The 16951-nt window shown below is 42.3% G+C and overlaps 1 long non-coding RNA gene across 2 annotated transcripts in view; it reads right to left on the bottom strand.

Annotated features, from left to right (window-relative positions):
• Nucleotides 1-16951, bottom strand: part of LOC145353314 (uncharacterized) — a 55554-nt gene that overhangs the window by 37085 nt on the left and 1518 nt on the right. The window lies entirely within an intron of this gene.

Here is a 16951-nt window from a genome sequence, read left to right as displayed (position 1 = left end):
CATTCCACCTCTGTCCTATTCCCACCCCACCTCGCACAACATCTCCACCTGTCACAGGTTACAGCTTCTCTGCTGCTTGGCTATTCACAACTTGTATTGTCTCTGTGGACAGCTATCCACAGTCTTTTCCCCTGGTTTCTCTGGCTATGACTCATCTTTCATTCACTCCACCTGCAGTGTAAATATCTCCCACTTTCTATGCCTTTTAGCGTTGACAAAGGGCCATCTGGACTCGAAATGTCAGCTCTTTTCTCTCCTTACAGATGCTGTCAGACCTGCTGAGATTTTCCAGTGTTTTCTCTTTTAGTTTCAGATTCCAGCATCCATAATAATTTGCTTTATCCATTATGAATTTGCTTTATCCTATTACATAAGAACATAAGAACATAAGAAATAGGAGCAGGAGTAGGCCATCTAGCCCTTCAAGCCTGCCCCGCCATTCAATAAGATCATGGCTGATCTGTCGTGGCTCAGTTCCACATTCCCGCCCTCTCCCTATAACCCTTAATCCCCTCGCTTATCAAAAACCCATCAACCCGCGTCTTAAAAATATTTAGCGAGGCAGCTTCCACCACTTCAACGGGCAGAGAATTCCAGAGATTCACCACCCTTTGAGTGAAGAAGTTCCTCCTCAACTCCATTCTAAACCGCCCCCCCTTTATCTTGAGGCTGTGCCCCCTAGTCCTACAGCAATTTGTATTGCTGTAAGAATAGAGCAAACATTTTATCTTTCATCGCTGAGGCAGCATGGTGGCACAGTGGTTAGCACTGCTGTCTCACAGCATCAGGGACCCGGGTTCAATTTCAGCCTCAGGTTACTGTCTGTGTGGAGTCTGCACATTCTCCCCGTGTCTGCGTGGGTTTCCTCCAGGTCCTCCAGTTTCCTCTCACAGTCCAAAGATGTGTAAGTTAAGTTGATTGGCCATGGTAAAATTGACCCTACTATGAGGGGAATTAGCAGGGTAAATATGTGAGGTTATGGGAATTGGGCCTGGGTGGGATTATGGTCAGTGCAGACTCGATGGGCCAAATGCCTCCTTCTGCACTATAGGGATTCTATGATTCAGTTCAATGGAAATATATCATATAGCTTTAATGGAAAATCTTTCATTCTGCAGTGTGTGAACTTCAACACTATGTTTTCTCTTCTTTTCAGCAATGCCGAAGCATCAACAAGCTCTGGGATCATGATTCCGGCAGGAGAATCAGATCATAATCTTACATGCCAGACATGGTGTGATGGCTGACAATGATAGACGATCAAATATTAAAAGCATTTTCATTGTCTTGTAGTTGTTAATAAGGCAAATAGAAGGCATGGCACATAAGTCGATCCATACAGACATATTGCCTTAGGGTTACACTACAAGGCACCAATGAGACCACACTTAGATATTTTGTTCAGCTTAAAACCTACCAGCTTCTGCCTTCCCACACAAAACATACTGAAGAAATGAGTATCGCAGTAAAATCCTATGAGTACCTGACTTGCTCATATGTAGCTTCTTCATCAGTGATGTGAGTGAAGTTTGTAAACCTTAGGCTTTTCTAATGCATTTATTGTAAAGTGTCATATCCAGATCACAAAGGTAATGGAAAGGATTCAAAAATAGTCCTTAAATTAATTAACTATAAACAGGATACAATATAATCATCAAAGGTAGCAGACGGTCAGTCTGGTTTTAAAAACCAATATAATAGTTTCAGTTGGAACTAACTAGAATATTTATATACTCTATGGAAACTGACTCATTGCACTATTTCCTACTTTAATTTTTTCTTTCCATTTAAAATAAATAATGAAATTATTTTCCACCTTCAGTGCTTCCTTTCCTTTAACAATCTGAAAAACCTGGTGTCAACAGGTTTTGACACAATTTCTTCAGTTACTCCATCTTGTCTTCTGTTCTTTCTGACTGATTTCTCCCTCTGTGACATTACTTATCTCCACTCTTCTCAGTGTGTTGGCTATTCTAGTACTCTCTTGGCTGGCCTCCCAAATGCCACCTTTGTGAATTGTAACTTATCCAAAGTTTTGCTGTCCTACTCTACACAAAGTTCCACTTACCCATCATTCCATTCTCTCTTGGCTTCTGGTTTCCCAATATCTCAAATTTAGAACCCACATCCCTCCTTCCCATGCCTTTATTTCTGTAAACTCCTCCAAAATGATAACACCCCAGCCCCGAAATCTCCATATCCCTGATTTCGGCCTCTTGCTCATGCCCAATTTTAAATATCCACGACAGCTTTATTTTGACTTGCCCAAGTCTTACACATTGGAATTCTCTCACTAAAGTTCTTCACCTCTATTTCTTCCTTCAAGACCCATCTTAAAACTCAACTCTTTGTCCAAGATTTTTGATCAGCTTCCCTAATATTTTTCTTTGGCTCATCATCCATTGATCATTGTGGGCAGGATTTTCTAGCCTCGCTCATCCTGGAGCTGAAAATTCCCACCTGAGGTCAATGGACTGCAATGGTCTGCCCCTCGCTGTGATTCCTGTGGCAGACAGGACTGTAAAATTCGTTCCTATTTCTCTGAAGCCCCTTTGGGAGTGTTTCTACATTGAAACGCCATGTAAGTACCATGAAATAGTTTAAGACCATGTTGGGAGAGATAGGGGGCAGGATTCTCTGACCTTGTCCATGGCCACCCTGCTGCAAGTGAGAATGGAGAATTAGGCGTACCAGCCAAAACTCCATTCACTTTCAGCAGCACTGGAGAATCTCAGCTGTGAATGAAGATGAAGATTTTTGGTAAGTTTCATATCATATTCAAATGATAACACCTCTGATGTGGCATCATTCCCTTGGTACTGGAGGTGAAGGGGAATATCAAATATTATAAAACTGCTAGTAAATACATTTTTATATCAGTTTTCACTCTAGAAGGTAATTTCAGTGTCACAATTGAAGAAATGGAAGATGTGTCAAATTTTCTGAAGGTTAGGTCTTGCAACAAAGCACTTGCTTAAGTATGAGTGTACCTGAATGTTAATGTAGCAAATGTAATAAAGGGCAACAACATAACTGAGAGCAGAGGTAGTGGATACAATGGTTGAAATTATATCACCCTCATTGAAATTATATGTTATTAAAAAAGGACAGCAGTTTATTCATTTAGGAAAATAGATCAAGCAAAACTGTAAATCTGTTGCCCAAAGTGGCACCAATAAAAATACTGAAGTTTACAAACAGTGCAAAAATATCTGCTCCAATTCTCTGGTTTTATACCACCAGCTGCCTTGTCTAGAGATTCATTCTTATCCATAAGCAACCTATTTGACTAAGGAATCACAAGCCTGATCCCAAGCACAGAATTGTTACAGTGCAGAAGGAGGCCTTTTGGTCCATTGTGTCTACACTGGCTCTCCAACATCATGACTTAATGCCTTTCCTTGCCCTTTCCCCACACCTCTGCGTATTGTTTCCATTCAAGTTAATCCTTTCAACATTTATCTATTCATGGGGCTGGATTTTACACCCCTCTCCAGCTGTACGCTCCAATCACTGTAAGGTCCAAGCCACGGTCACCCTCTAACACAAGCCACTGAATGACAGGCAGGAATATGGAATCCAGCAATTCTCTCTGCTCCCATCTAGGCTGAAGGGCACGAAAACAAATTGTTATCTGACTAACTCATCATAACCCATCTTATAAGTTTGACTCGAGGCATAGCACATTATGCATTTGGCCAATGGTTTACCAAGGGAGATAATAATCAGCAGTACGCAAGTGCAAACATTGATTTCCTGAAAGACAAGCGTACCAAATAAATTTATGAGAATTGTTTTTGATTGTAGCAGAGTTTTTTGAGGGTGAAGTGCTGGATATAATATAAAGATGCAAAGCTTGGAGATGAGATTAACCCAAATGGCACCAATAATGTGAAGACCTGAGAAGCTCCGACTGTTCTCTTCAGGGAGTTTTAATTGAGGTATTCAAAGTTATGAGGTATTTTGATAGAGAAGATAGGGATAAATTGTTTATACTGGCAGAAGCACTGGTAATCAGAAGATGCAGATTTAAGATAATTGGCACAATAGCCAGGGGAAAGATGGGAATTTATTTTGATGCTGCAAGATGTTAATGATCTGAAATGCATTGCCTGAAACAACGGTGGACGCAGATTCAACAGTAAAGCTCAGAATAGAAGAGAAGGGAATAGGGGCAGCACAGTGGCACAGTAGTTAGCACTGCTGCCTCACAGCACTAAGGACCTGGGTTCGATTCCCAGTTTGGGTCAATATCTGTGTGAAGTCTGCACATTCTCCCCATGTCTGCGTTGATTTCCTCTGGGTTCTCACAGTCTGACAGATATGCTGGTTAGGTGCATTGGCCATGCTAAATTCTCCCTCAGTGTACCCGAACAGGCACCACTATATGGCGATTAGGGATTTTCACAGTAACTTCATTACAGTGTTAATGTAAGCTTACTTGTGACACTAATCTTTGGAAAATGTAGGTATGTGGTAAAGGACAGGGGAGGGACACTAATCAGATAGCTCTTGAAAGAACCAGCACTAACATAATGGGCCAATTGGCCTTCTGTGATCCTCTAATCTTGATTTTGTTGGGGTAATTGCCATCATAGGAGATGTGACTTAATGAAAACTAAAACCAATTGACATTGTCTAATCCATTAATGCTAATATATAACAACAAAGAAAGTGTGGTACTCGAGTCTTTTTCTTCAGTTCTCTGTCCAGTGGGAGGTCTAAGCCAAAGTGCCATGACCTCTGTCACAGGGTGGGGAAGGAAGGAAATCCACCTTAACCAGAATGGGGACACAACCCTCATGCTGTTGGCATCAATCTGATCCACACTGGCCATCCAGCCAACTAACCAACCATTCTCCCAAAGAGTCCAAGGTGCTGTTTTTCCTTCATGCTGTAGTCCCAGAGCTCTGGATGGTGATGGTAGAGGCTCCAATTTTCTCTCCTGCTGTTACTACTTGCCATTGGAATGATTTACAGGTTGATACTCAACCTATTTGGCCATGTTATGAACACACCTTCCTTGGCCACAAAGGCCTGGAGTAAGTCTTGAACCTAGAGTTTCAGGCTCAGAGGCAGGAACACTACCCACTGTGTTACAAGACCTCCTCCAAAGTCACATTTTGCATACAAAATAAAAACTAATAAACCAGTATTCAAATGAAACAACTGATGGAAGAAATGGTGGCACAGTGGGTAGCACTGCTGCCTTGCAGCACCAGGGACCCCGGTTCCAGCCTTCGGTGACTGTCTGTCTGGAATTTGCACATTATTTTCTGTCTGTGCATGGGATTCCTCTGGATGCTCTGGTTTTCTCCTACAGTCCAAAGATATGCAGGTTAGGTGGATTGGCCACACCAAATTGCCCCTTAGTGTCCCAAGGTGTTTAGGTCAAGTGGATTAGCCATGGTAAATGCGTGGGTTTACAAGGATAGGGCAGAGGGGAGGGCCTGGGTGGGATGGCATCTTTTTGCACTGTAGGGATTCTATTATTCTATGGAAATATAACAGCTTTATAAGTACAATTCAAATGATCTAATAATTAGAACTAAATGATGTTGTATTATCAGATGTTGAATATTCCCTCTATATTTTATTCTAGGAATCATGTTTATAGTATTTATTAATGGTCTTGCCAGAAGTGAGTTTGCAAATTACACTAATTTATTCTTGGAACAGGATATTAGCTCAAGAGATCCGCAGAGGTTTAACTGCGAGACCGATGCATGACAAATATCGCTGCCGAAAAATGAAAACTGATTAACTCATGAAGATGATGTCCTAAATGAAGTGGGTCAAAAGATGACGTACATGATGGTGATGGATGGTCAAATGGCAAGACTCTATCAATATACTTTTACTTTATGGCAGTAGTTAATAAGTCATCAGACACACAAATAGATCGCGATAGACATAGTGAAGCTCCATGAAATTTCAATGAACTACTTTTCTTCTTTTTTTAGATGCCCCCAAAGTATCAGTTTGGAAATGACTCAAAAATAATAGTCTACAAAGGCTTGAAATGCTCAAGACCAAGTCCTTCATTGGCTATTATAATGAAGTTGGTAATCCACTTGTTTTTATTATTGTATGGGCCAATTTCTAAACCATTGAGAATAAGATGGGCTTAAGAGTCAGTCATGGTTCAATGATAACATGGAAAGTTCTGGCTTCAAGTCCCATTCCAGACACTTAAGCACATCATTTAAGCAGTAGTGATGGGAGTGCTGCATTGTCAGAGGAGACGTCTTTCAGTCGAGGTCGAGGCCTCCTGCTGCCAGGGTTGGTGCTTTACAAGTGGCAGGGTGCCCACAACAACTCCCCCCCTCAAACACATTCCTGCCATCTCACTGGGCCTGCTAGACTGGCCCTGGCGAAACTGCTCCATTGACCTTGCAGTTCAGCCATTGTGTTATGAAATATAATCAGTCTGATGTCACATTTGACTAGCTGTAGTGATATGACTCTGCCATGAGGCAGGCTCACTGTGGGCTGCCGTTTCTAATCAGTCCAGTGAGGCTTCTCACTGAGAAAAACTGATGATGTACTGTCGTCCTCAAACATGAAGCATGGTGCCTGAAAGTGGGCAGAAAACAGATTTCTGAATCCGGCAAATGCTGCAGAGAAGACATTAAAAACCCAGGCACACACAAAGGTATAAATCTTCAAACAAAAGCTGCTGCACTGAGGGCAAAGAAAAAACAAACAATGGCTGCAAGTAAAATACTGGCGACAGAAAAGTAACAGCCAAGAAAGGCAGGCAGAAAAGTTCAAATCTTCAGAAAATTACAGCAAAAAGACGACGGAAAACCAAACCACAAGCCCCTTCAAAGTGTATTTTGCAAACCACTATTATGTTCCAAAACATCTGCAAAGAATGTTACTTTGTTTACAAAGATCTCATCTGCACATGACACACAAGCAAGGAAAGCAGATGTGCATTTCAGCCATGCTATTGAGAACAGTACTCCTCTTGTGAAGAATTTCGAGGGTGCTACAATAGACTGCTGAATCTTCCGGATTTAACGTGAAGCAATACCAGATCTAATTTGGAAGTCAGCAATCCCACAGAGACATTGGGTGGGTTTTTCTGGCCATCGGCTGATGGCAGGATTTTCCAGTCCTGCTAACATGACCACCTGCCTTGAGGTGGATTGAATGGGAAATCCCACTGACAGCAGTGGGACCAGAAAATCCCACCACTGGCTAATGCCGAGGCCCCTCCTGCTGCCAAGAAGCACACCACGGGCAGCACTGAAAATCTCACAGCTTGAATCAAACAGACAAGCACCTAACTCAAATCAGGCAAATTATCCAGCAAGATGCAACTCTCCAAGTGATGCATGAAGTAGAGATGAAAGAATGGCCTGAGAGCATCATGGATACGTCTGTGGTCACCACAGCCTACAGAGCAAACCGAGATGAATTAGCAGCCCAAGATGTGCAAAGGAAATGGACTCATCATCCCAAAGGAATTGTGAGGAGTGATGCTGAAGCACATCCATGCAAGCCATCAAGGAATTGAATGACTCTGAGAAAGGTAGGACTCTACTGGACAAACATGAACAATGAAATGGAAGACCACATTGACCAGTGGAGTGCATACAATGAGTAACAAGCTAATCAAGCTAGAGAGCTGTTGATGATACATGACATCACAAACAGACAATGGATAAAGCTGGGAGTAGACCACTTTGGCAGGAACTGATTATCTTGTCACTGCAGTCGACTATTCCGACACTGAGAGTTAGACCCCTGACTTCAACTATGATAGGAGGAATAGTAGAAGGCTTGAAAATACACTTCAGCTGGTATGGCATTCCAGACAGTGTGATGTGTAACAATGGCCCGCAGTTCACAAGTGAAGAATTCAACTGATTCACAAAGGATTGGGAAATTCATCACCATACATTGGGCGGAATTTTATGACAATAATTCTAAGTGTCCCGTTAATGTGAAAATGGGAGGGTTCCTCATCCGTTTATAGGGAAGGCTTTCACGCTCAATCTTGTGTATTTAGCGCATGGAAAAATGGTCTAGGCCATTTTCAGCTGCTGCAGGCAGTGGGCTGGGCTTAATTCACCAGCCAACCTGCAGAGGAAGTTGTTGTGCATGCACAGACCATTGATTCTACACATCTGCAACAGCAACTGCAGGGTTCTGACAGACAGAAAGAGAGCCGTCAGGCCCCTGCTGTTGCAAGTAGTCTCAACAAACTCCCCTCCCACAATTGCAGGGACCCATGGACGATCATAAGCCCCACACCACCCGAAATGACCCCACTGCCCCTACTGCTGCCCAGACCAATGCACCCCCCTCCCCCCACCAATTGCATCTACAGAGCAGCAGCAGGCCCTCCTCCCCTGATCTGTCCACAGGCAGAGTGTCAGAGGGACTCCCTCTTCCTTGATCAGGTCCCAACCACCCCCAGAGGTCTCACCGCATAGGCCTCCACTCCGCCCCCCACATGCCTGCCCCCATAGGCCCTGTCCACATAAGTTCTGCCCCCTACAGGGCCTGTCTCCTGTCAGGTGCCCAGTGGGCATTACCAAGGTGCCAGACTAGCAGTGAGAAATTGTTAACTCAATCATGCACAGGAGAAGTGAATAGCAAAATATACTGATGCAATCGTAGGCACATTGAGTCAAATAGTGAAGCTGTTCCTTCACAGCAATTGACCAGTCAGTGAGAAAGAATTACACCAGTTGCACTGAATATAGATCACAATCAATCAATCCCACAGGTCCACCGGTCCCCAACAACTGCAATGGAACAACATCAGTCAAAAAAGCAACAAGGGCCACAGCAATGTGGGTAACTTGGGTAACTCACAGGATTGTGTATGTAAACGTGCCTTTTGTTCACTAGAAAAGGGGCATGTTAATATCTTTTGTTTGCTACAGAAGAGGGTACGTTTGGGTTGTGAAATGTAATCAGTTTGACGTCATATTTGACGCTGTCATCATGTGACTCTGCCATGAGGCAAGCTCGCTGTAGGTTGCCGTGTCTGATCAGTTCAATAAAGCCTGTCACTGAGAAGCAGTTATGATGAATTGCTGTCCTTTAACATGAAACAGAATCCATGCTGACCTTTGTGAAGGGCTGGCTGCAGTCCCAGTGGGCCACTGCTCTGAGGCAGGATATCTTTCCAAACAGGGGCCGAAGCCACAACATAAACCAAAATAGGCTGATGCTGTAAAGTCATACCTTCCAGGACTGATGAAGGCCCTGATTTTTCAGCTGGGGTAGTGTAGGGTGAGGAGGGGGTTGTGGGGCTGGGGGAGGGGGCAGTGTGGCAGGGTAGGGTTGGGTGGAAGGGTCAAGACCACTGCCTCCACAAGGAAATCTGATCACAACTGATTTCATGTAAAAGACAGAGAAACTTTTCCACTTGTTGGGGAAGAGCAAATCTCGTAGTCATAAACATAAGGCTAATAAATAATAACAAGTAGTAAATCCAAAAGGAAACTCAGGAGAAACACCTTCACCTAAAGAGTGATTAGAGTATGGAACCTGCCATCAGAATGGTGGCTGAGATGAACTTTAATGAGAAACTGGAAAGGCACAGAAAAACAAAGGAACACAAGGTTATGTTGACAGGGTTAGCTGAAGGTATAAGTTACGTATAGCATAAACATCACATAGAGAAGACAGGCTGAATGGCCTGCTTCTGCGTTGTACATATCACGTATTTCAGGTTAGTCAGCATGGATTTGCTAAGTGAAATTCACGTTTGTCAAATTTTTGAGGAGGTAGCCAGAGGTGTTGATGAGGATAATGCGGTCTAATTAGGCTTTTACAAGGCTTTTGATATGGTCCCTCATGGCAGATTGGTTAAGAAAGTAACAGCCCATGAAATACAAGGCAAAGTGGCGCATTGGATCCAAAATTGGCTGAGAGACAGGAAGCAGAGGGATGTTTCAGTGACTGGACGTCTATTTCCAATGGGATTCCACAGGGTCCGATGCTGAGGCACTTGCTATGTGTGGTGTACATTAATTATTTGGACTTAAATGTAGGGGATAGGAACAAGAAGTTCATGAATGACACCAAAATTGGTAGGGTGGTAAATAATGAGGACAATAGCCATAGACTACAGGAGGATATCAATGTACTGGTCAGATAGACAGAGCAGTGGCAAATGGAATTCAACCTGGGAAAGTGTGAGGTAATGCATTGAGGAGCCTAATAAGGCAAGGGATTACACTATGAATGGTAGGATGCTGGAAAATACTGAAGATCAGAGGGACATTAGAATCTATATCTACAGATCCCTGAAGGTAGCAGGGAGGGAGATAAAGTGGTTAAGATGACATATAAGATATTTGCCTTTTGTTAGCCGAGGCTAAGAATACAGAAAAAGTGAGGTCATGAAGGAGCTGTGTGAAATGCTAGTTAGGATACAATTGGAGTGCTGAGTACATTTCTGGTCACCACATAATAGGAAGGATGTGATTTCACTGGAGAGGGTGCAGAAGAGATTCACCATGATGATGCCTTGGATGGAGGGTCTGAGCTACGAGGAAAGCTTATATAAGCTGGAACTGTTTTCCTTGGAGCAGGAAAGGTTGAGAGGGGACCAGATAGATGTGCATAAGATCATGAGGCGCATAGATAGGATGGATAGGAAGGCCCTTCTTCCATTAGCAGAGGGGTCAGTAATCAAAGGATCATAATTTAAGATTAGAGGCAGAAGTATAAGAGGGAAATTGAGGAGAAACCTTCTCACTCAGAGGATGATGGGAGTCTGGAACTCACTGCATGAGAGGGTGGATGAGTCAGAAACTCTCATAACATTTAAGAAATATTTAGGCATTCATTTGTGCTGCCATAACCTCCAGGTCTATAGGTTAACCACTGGAAAATGAGAATGTGTAGTCAGATCTTTGTTGACCAGCATGGGCACAATGGGCCAAATGGCCTCTTTCTGCGCTGTAAATGGCGATGAATCTATGTACTGTAATGGAGGGATTTAACTTTGTGTCAATGTAGCAAGAGTGAAATTGTGTTGTGGAACAGAAAATGTACTGATATGAAGAGGGGAGCTTTGTTACTTCTGTCTTCTTGTGTCCAAACCAAGGATGCAGAAGTGACAGTAAGTCTAAATACTGTACTTAATTAGAGATGAAGGAAGGGAAATCTGGAGACAAGAGATTTTTTTTCTGCTGAGGGCATAGTTCATAGAAAGCAGATACTTTGAATACTGTGGAAACAAAAACATTCTAGAATAATGTGTAGAAACAGCTTTCATTTTCCATTATGTCCAAATAGCCTAAACAGTGACAAAATTAACCATTTTGGTGTTTTAAAATTTATTCCCTTTTTGAATATCTAAAAGCTATTTCTATAGCTATTTCAAAAACTTCTCAATCATAAATTGGATCCTGAAAGGCTGAATTGTAAAACCCTTCTGTTGTGCTTTTACAAATTCATATTAGATTACAGTAAAAATGTTCTCATGACACATTAATGTAGGTTTAAAAAAATCTTAAAGGATCATTATTTGGTAATAAGATACAGTTGGCATGAAGAAAATTCTGTTTCAGCACTACATTATGATAACATTTACTGTTTATATTATCGTTCCTTATGCAGTCCATATTTTTCTTCATCAATAAATTAGGCCAATCTTTTACTCTAGCTTATATATACAAAAAGAAGTTGAATTTATATAGTGTTGTTATTATAAAGGAATGTACTAAGGAGCTCTGCTGGGGGATTTAACAGAAGCAATTGAAAACGCTTTCAGAAGTTGAGTTGTATTAAGGATTTTTGAAAGATTAAACGAAAGATTTGCATTAATGTAGCACCTTTCATATTTATATCGCACAGTTCTCTACCTCTGATGAATTTGAGGTGTGGTCTTTCTTGTAACATAGGAACTGCCACAGTGCAATTGCATACTTCCACAAGCTTCAATGAAATAATGACCAGGTCATCTGCTTCAGTGTGTTTAATGATATGGCCCTGGGAGAACTTTACTGTTTTTCTTCAACTGGTGCCATAGGATCTTTCCTGTCCACCTGAAATGGCCTCTGTTCAGCATCTCATCTTTAAGGCAGCACCTTCAACTGTGCAAAAATTCCTCAGTACTGCAATGGACCTTCAGACCAGAGTTTGTGCTTAGTGTTTTGGGGTGAGACTTGAACCCACAACTTTCTAACTCTGTGGGAAAGGAGGTAGAGAGTCTTCAGAGGGATTTCTGGAACGTAAAACTGGCATGGCTGCAAGTGCTACTGCCAGTGTGATAATGTGGAAATGGTACTTCATGCAGCGCAGGATTCAAATAGTATGACTTTGAATGATTTAGAGTTTACCAAGGCAGGCTTGCCTGAACTTGGAAAAATAGACACGAATCTTTTTTTGTTGTTTCTGTGGATGGCATCCCTGGTGGAGTCGGGCTTTACTCCACCACAGAAATTGTCAATCCTAGCTGATCTTTTGGGCTCATGAAGCCTTGAGAGGTGACTTGAGCATGGATAACGGGCTCGGCAGCAATGAGGGTGAGGTGGATGTGGAATTTGGCAATGATCTGAAGGTTGAAAGTAAATAATCTTGGTAAATCCAGTAGTTTAAATATCAACATTAAGCAAAGCCTGAGGATGTAGACAAAGATGGAGTGTGTGTATTTGTGTCTATATGGCCGGGGGGGCTGCGTGAGTAATATCACTGCGGAAGGGGCAGATTTATACTAAATCTTGTGGCTGTATGTTTTATGTCGGCCTCACTGTCAGTTCCTGTGGACTTTTACTAGAATGTAGATTAGTTACGTGCTTAACAGTAAATAACTGTGGAAAGGATTGGATAAGCTGATGATTGCAGAGCTCAAATTCATTTGGTTAAGTACAGCTGCAAGCACTAAACGGCTAAAACCTCCATTCAAATACTGTACACTTGTGGCAAGAAGCACCTTCCCTCAATAAGGCTAAAAGCAATGTCGGTATTGTGCAGTACGTCCTGAGAATGTATATCAGACATGGACAGATTAAGGATAACTATTTGGATTGTTAACCTTGTTGATACTGATGCTCCATTTCCCTTCTCTTTTAGGTATAGTTATGTGAAAACTGGAAAATTTCAATTGACCTAAATTTCTATATGATCAGCCTACAGGGTAAAAAGTAGTCAATGAAACAGCAAGAGAAGAGATTGCCCCGATTTCTTCTTTAATTCTCTGTCCAAAGGCAAAGCGCCATGATTTTCTTTTACAATTAGCTTGAAGAGGCAGAAACTGAGTTTACCTCAGCCAGAACAGCCCTGTGCTGTTGGCATTAATCTGATCCATATGCTCGCCACCTAGCCAAGTGTTTAAAGAGCAACAAAATGTCCCAAATTTTATACGACTAAAATTTAAGATGAAGTTATGTTGAAAGTTCTAGCGGTTTATCACCTTTAAAGTACTGATACATTGGATGGAACAAGATTTTTTTGAAGTGTACAGGTAGCATGAAAATGGGAAAGTTGCAGATTTATTTCTTGTGCAAATTTTCAAGCCCAATCTTATGCATTCTGTTCCTGAAAAGATGGGCTAGTCAGTTTCTAGCCAGAGAGGCTGTGGGCTGGGTTTAATTTGCCAGCCAGCCTGTAGAGGGATGTATTGCGCATGTGCAGACTGCTGTGCATGTGCATTAGCAGTAACAGGGCTCTAATAGACAGAGAGAGAGCTGTCAGGCCCCTGCTACTGCAGGCAGCCTCAACTAGATAGCCCTCCCCTGCAATCGCAGAAGCTCGTGACCCAAGATGCAGTCCCTGCTGCACCCGCCCCCCCCACCCCCCCCACTGCCCAGACTGATCGCAGCCTCCATTTCCTCCCCCAGGCAGAGTGGCAGTAGGCCTCCCCACCCCCCCATTGGCCCAATACCATTGCCCTGCCTCCATATCCCCAATCCCCATTGGCCCCACCCTGACACACCCAACATTGGCTCAGCCCCTGGCACTGTCCAGTAGATGGTGCCAAGGTGCCCAGTGGTCATTTCCCAGGTGCCAAGCTGACATTGCCATGGTGCCAGTCTGGCAGTACCCAAGGGCCACCACCACCTTACACTCGGCCTCCCCAGGGGGTCTCAATAGCCTCCTGTTCCATCAGCAAGGCCAACATGACTGTTCCCCCTTCATGGGGAGCAGGTGCTTTGCTTGCCAGAGAGAACCTCTCCCTGCAAGGCCATAAAGGCAAACAAGCCCAGATGTTTGAGTGCAGGCTCGCTAAACAGAAAAATCAAAACAGTATGATTGAAACAGCTGATTAAATAAATTAATCAGCCTCTTGCATTTCCAGTGAGAGGGTGACTGCGTTGAAACTTGCGCGAGAAGCTCGAAAACAGGTGCCATTCCCACTCGCCAATTTAACCTGATTTTACATCATTTTCCTGTGCAAAACGGGTGTAAAGACGTTGCAAAACTCTGCCCATTAGTAATTCCTGAAAATCTTCAAATTGGGCAGAAGGGATGCATAAATCTACCTTTTCACTCTTGTGGATATGTGTTAAAGTTTTAAAGTTATTTACTTATTAGCATCACAGGTAGGCATACGTCAACATTGCAGTGAAGTTACTGTGAAAATCTGTGAATGTATCATTCTGGTATCTATTTGGATACACTGAGGGAGAATTTAGCATGGCCAATGCACCTAACCAGCATATCCTTTGGGAGGAAACCATGCAGGCACAGGGAGAACATGCAGACTCCGGACAGTCAGTGACGCAAGCCAGGAATCGAACTCAGGTCCCTGGTGCTGTGAGGCAGTGGTAACCATTGTGCCACCTGTACAAACATGGAACTAGGAACGTCAGACTCCAGAGCAGGAGTAGGCCAGTCAGCCCACCATTCAATAAGGTCATGACTGAACTGTTTGTGACATCAACTCCACTTTCCCGTCTGCCCCCAATAACTATTGATTTCCTTGTCCGTCAAAAATCAATTTAATTCTGCCTTAATTAGATTCAATGATCCAACGTCCACTGCTTTCTGAAGGAACAGAATTCCATGGACAAATGAGAGAAAGAATTTCTCTTCATCTCATTTTTAAATTGTGCCCCCTAAGTTCGAGTCCCTCCCCCAAGAAGAAGCACTCGATCAAGTGCCCGCAGGAACATATACGTTTCAACAAAATCATCTCCTACTCTTCTAAACTCATTGGTTCTCCTAAATTTGATACAGATCATTTGTAATTAGGATTCTAGATTGAAAATCTGAACCAAACATAAGATTTTCATTATATCCAATTCCACTGAAGTACTCAGAATTCAGACAGCGCAGAAGGAGGCCATTCGGTCCATTGAGCCTGCACTGACAACAATCCCACCCAGGCCCTATCCCCGTACCCCATCTATTTATCCTCCTAGACTTCTTGACACTAAGGGAAAATTTAGCGTGGCCAATCAACGTAACCTGCACATCTTCGGACTGTGGAGGAAACCAGAGCACCCAAAGGAAACACACCCCGACACAAGGAGAATGCACAAACCCCACACAGACAGTCACCCAAGGTCAGAATCGAACCCAGCTTCCTAATGCTGTGAGGCAGCAATGCTAACCACTATGTCCCTGTGCTGCCCCTTGCCACCGTACCGCCTGTAATTGCTGATAACTGATTGGTGCTGACCACTGAATTGATTAAGTGAAGAGTTTAGCTTTATTTAATCAGTGAAAGTGTAATAAGAAACTGTAAATCTCTCAAACAAAGAACTAAAATCACATTTAGATCACATAATTTTGTTTCCTTTTAGTCCAGTGTGTCAGCCACATCTAAATTGGCTCCACTGAGACAAGCAATTAAAAATTAGCTTTGTTAAAATCAAAAGACTTTGATATTTCAGCACCTGTAGTAACCCTGATTGCTAAATGTTTTTTTTACCAGTGTTTGTTTTACTAAGATCAGCTTTTAAAGCATTGCACTGTGCAGAAGCAGATTGATATTTATGTCACTATAATAAAGTACTTGGCCCTTCTGCTGTGGGAAGACAAGGCATTCAAATGTAAAACATAATTCTGTATTATTGTGGTTTGGAGCCATACTGGATTTGCTTTGTTTAACCATGGATAGCAAGATGTATAAGATTCTACAAACAGAACAACATTTCTTTGACATATATTGTAGCCTTAAAAGATAGCTGTTCAGTTCTGCATTAGGCACAATGCAGTACTTTAAAAGTTGATTTTAGTGAATTAATTAAAAACACTAAATTCTTCCTTCGCTATCTCTGACCAAAGTCAAGCCTTTTTGAACTCAGTAACTTGGTCACCTTGTATTAAATATCAGTGCAAGAAGCAGTAGAATTAAAAACAACTTTATATTAGGGATATTTACTTACTGTTTACGGATAAAAGAAATTATCCTACTGTCTTGTTATTAAGTTTTACATTTTCAATGCTTTTAGGGCTTTTATGCCGATAAACCTCACACCAGAAGCTTTTCAGGTAGATGTTAATATTCCTTGTATGTAATTTTACAATCGCATTTTTAAGTAACGATTCACTCGGTGAAAATGTGGTTCTGAAAGATTCTAGAAGGTTGGAAAATGGGAAAATATTGTGCAGATGATGAGTTGCTGCTGCTGCCTTGATATTATTCATCCTCTATGCATATAGGTGGGATTTCAGGAGAACAATGGAAATCAGCAGTGCCAGCCCGCACTGAGTGTTTAAGTGACTGCTGTGCGGCACTATGGTGCCTTGGTCATTAAAGGATCTTTTTTTCTTGGCTCTGTATCATTTGTCGGGCTAACGTGGTCCTGTTAAATTGCGTGACTCCGTGCATCTGAAGGTACTGACATGGCATATCAGGAAAAAGACTTACGTAATCTAGAAGATAAAAGAGCAAATCCTTCTGCGACAACACATTTAAAAGACAAAAACAGTTTCTAAATTCTGTAGCATCCCAACTCAGCACAGCAAAACAAACAGAGATGCCACCAGAATTATGCATTGGCTTTTATCACTGGTAATGTAATGC

The sequence above is a fragment of the Carcharhinus amblyrhynchos genome, chromosome 2 (assembly GCF_965287045.1).
Source record: "Carcharhinus amblyrhynchos chromosome 2, sCarAmb.v2.hapA, whole genome shotgun sequence".
NCBI classification, from domain to species: Eukaryota; Metazoa; Chordata; class Chondrichthyes; order Carcharhiniformes; family Carcharhinidae; genus Carcharhinus; species Carcharhinus amblyrhynchos.
This window is presented reverse-complemented; position numbering and strand designations above follow the sequence as displayed.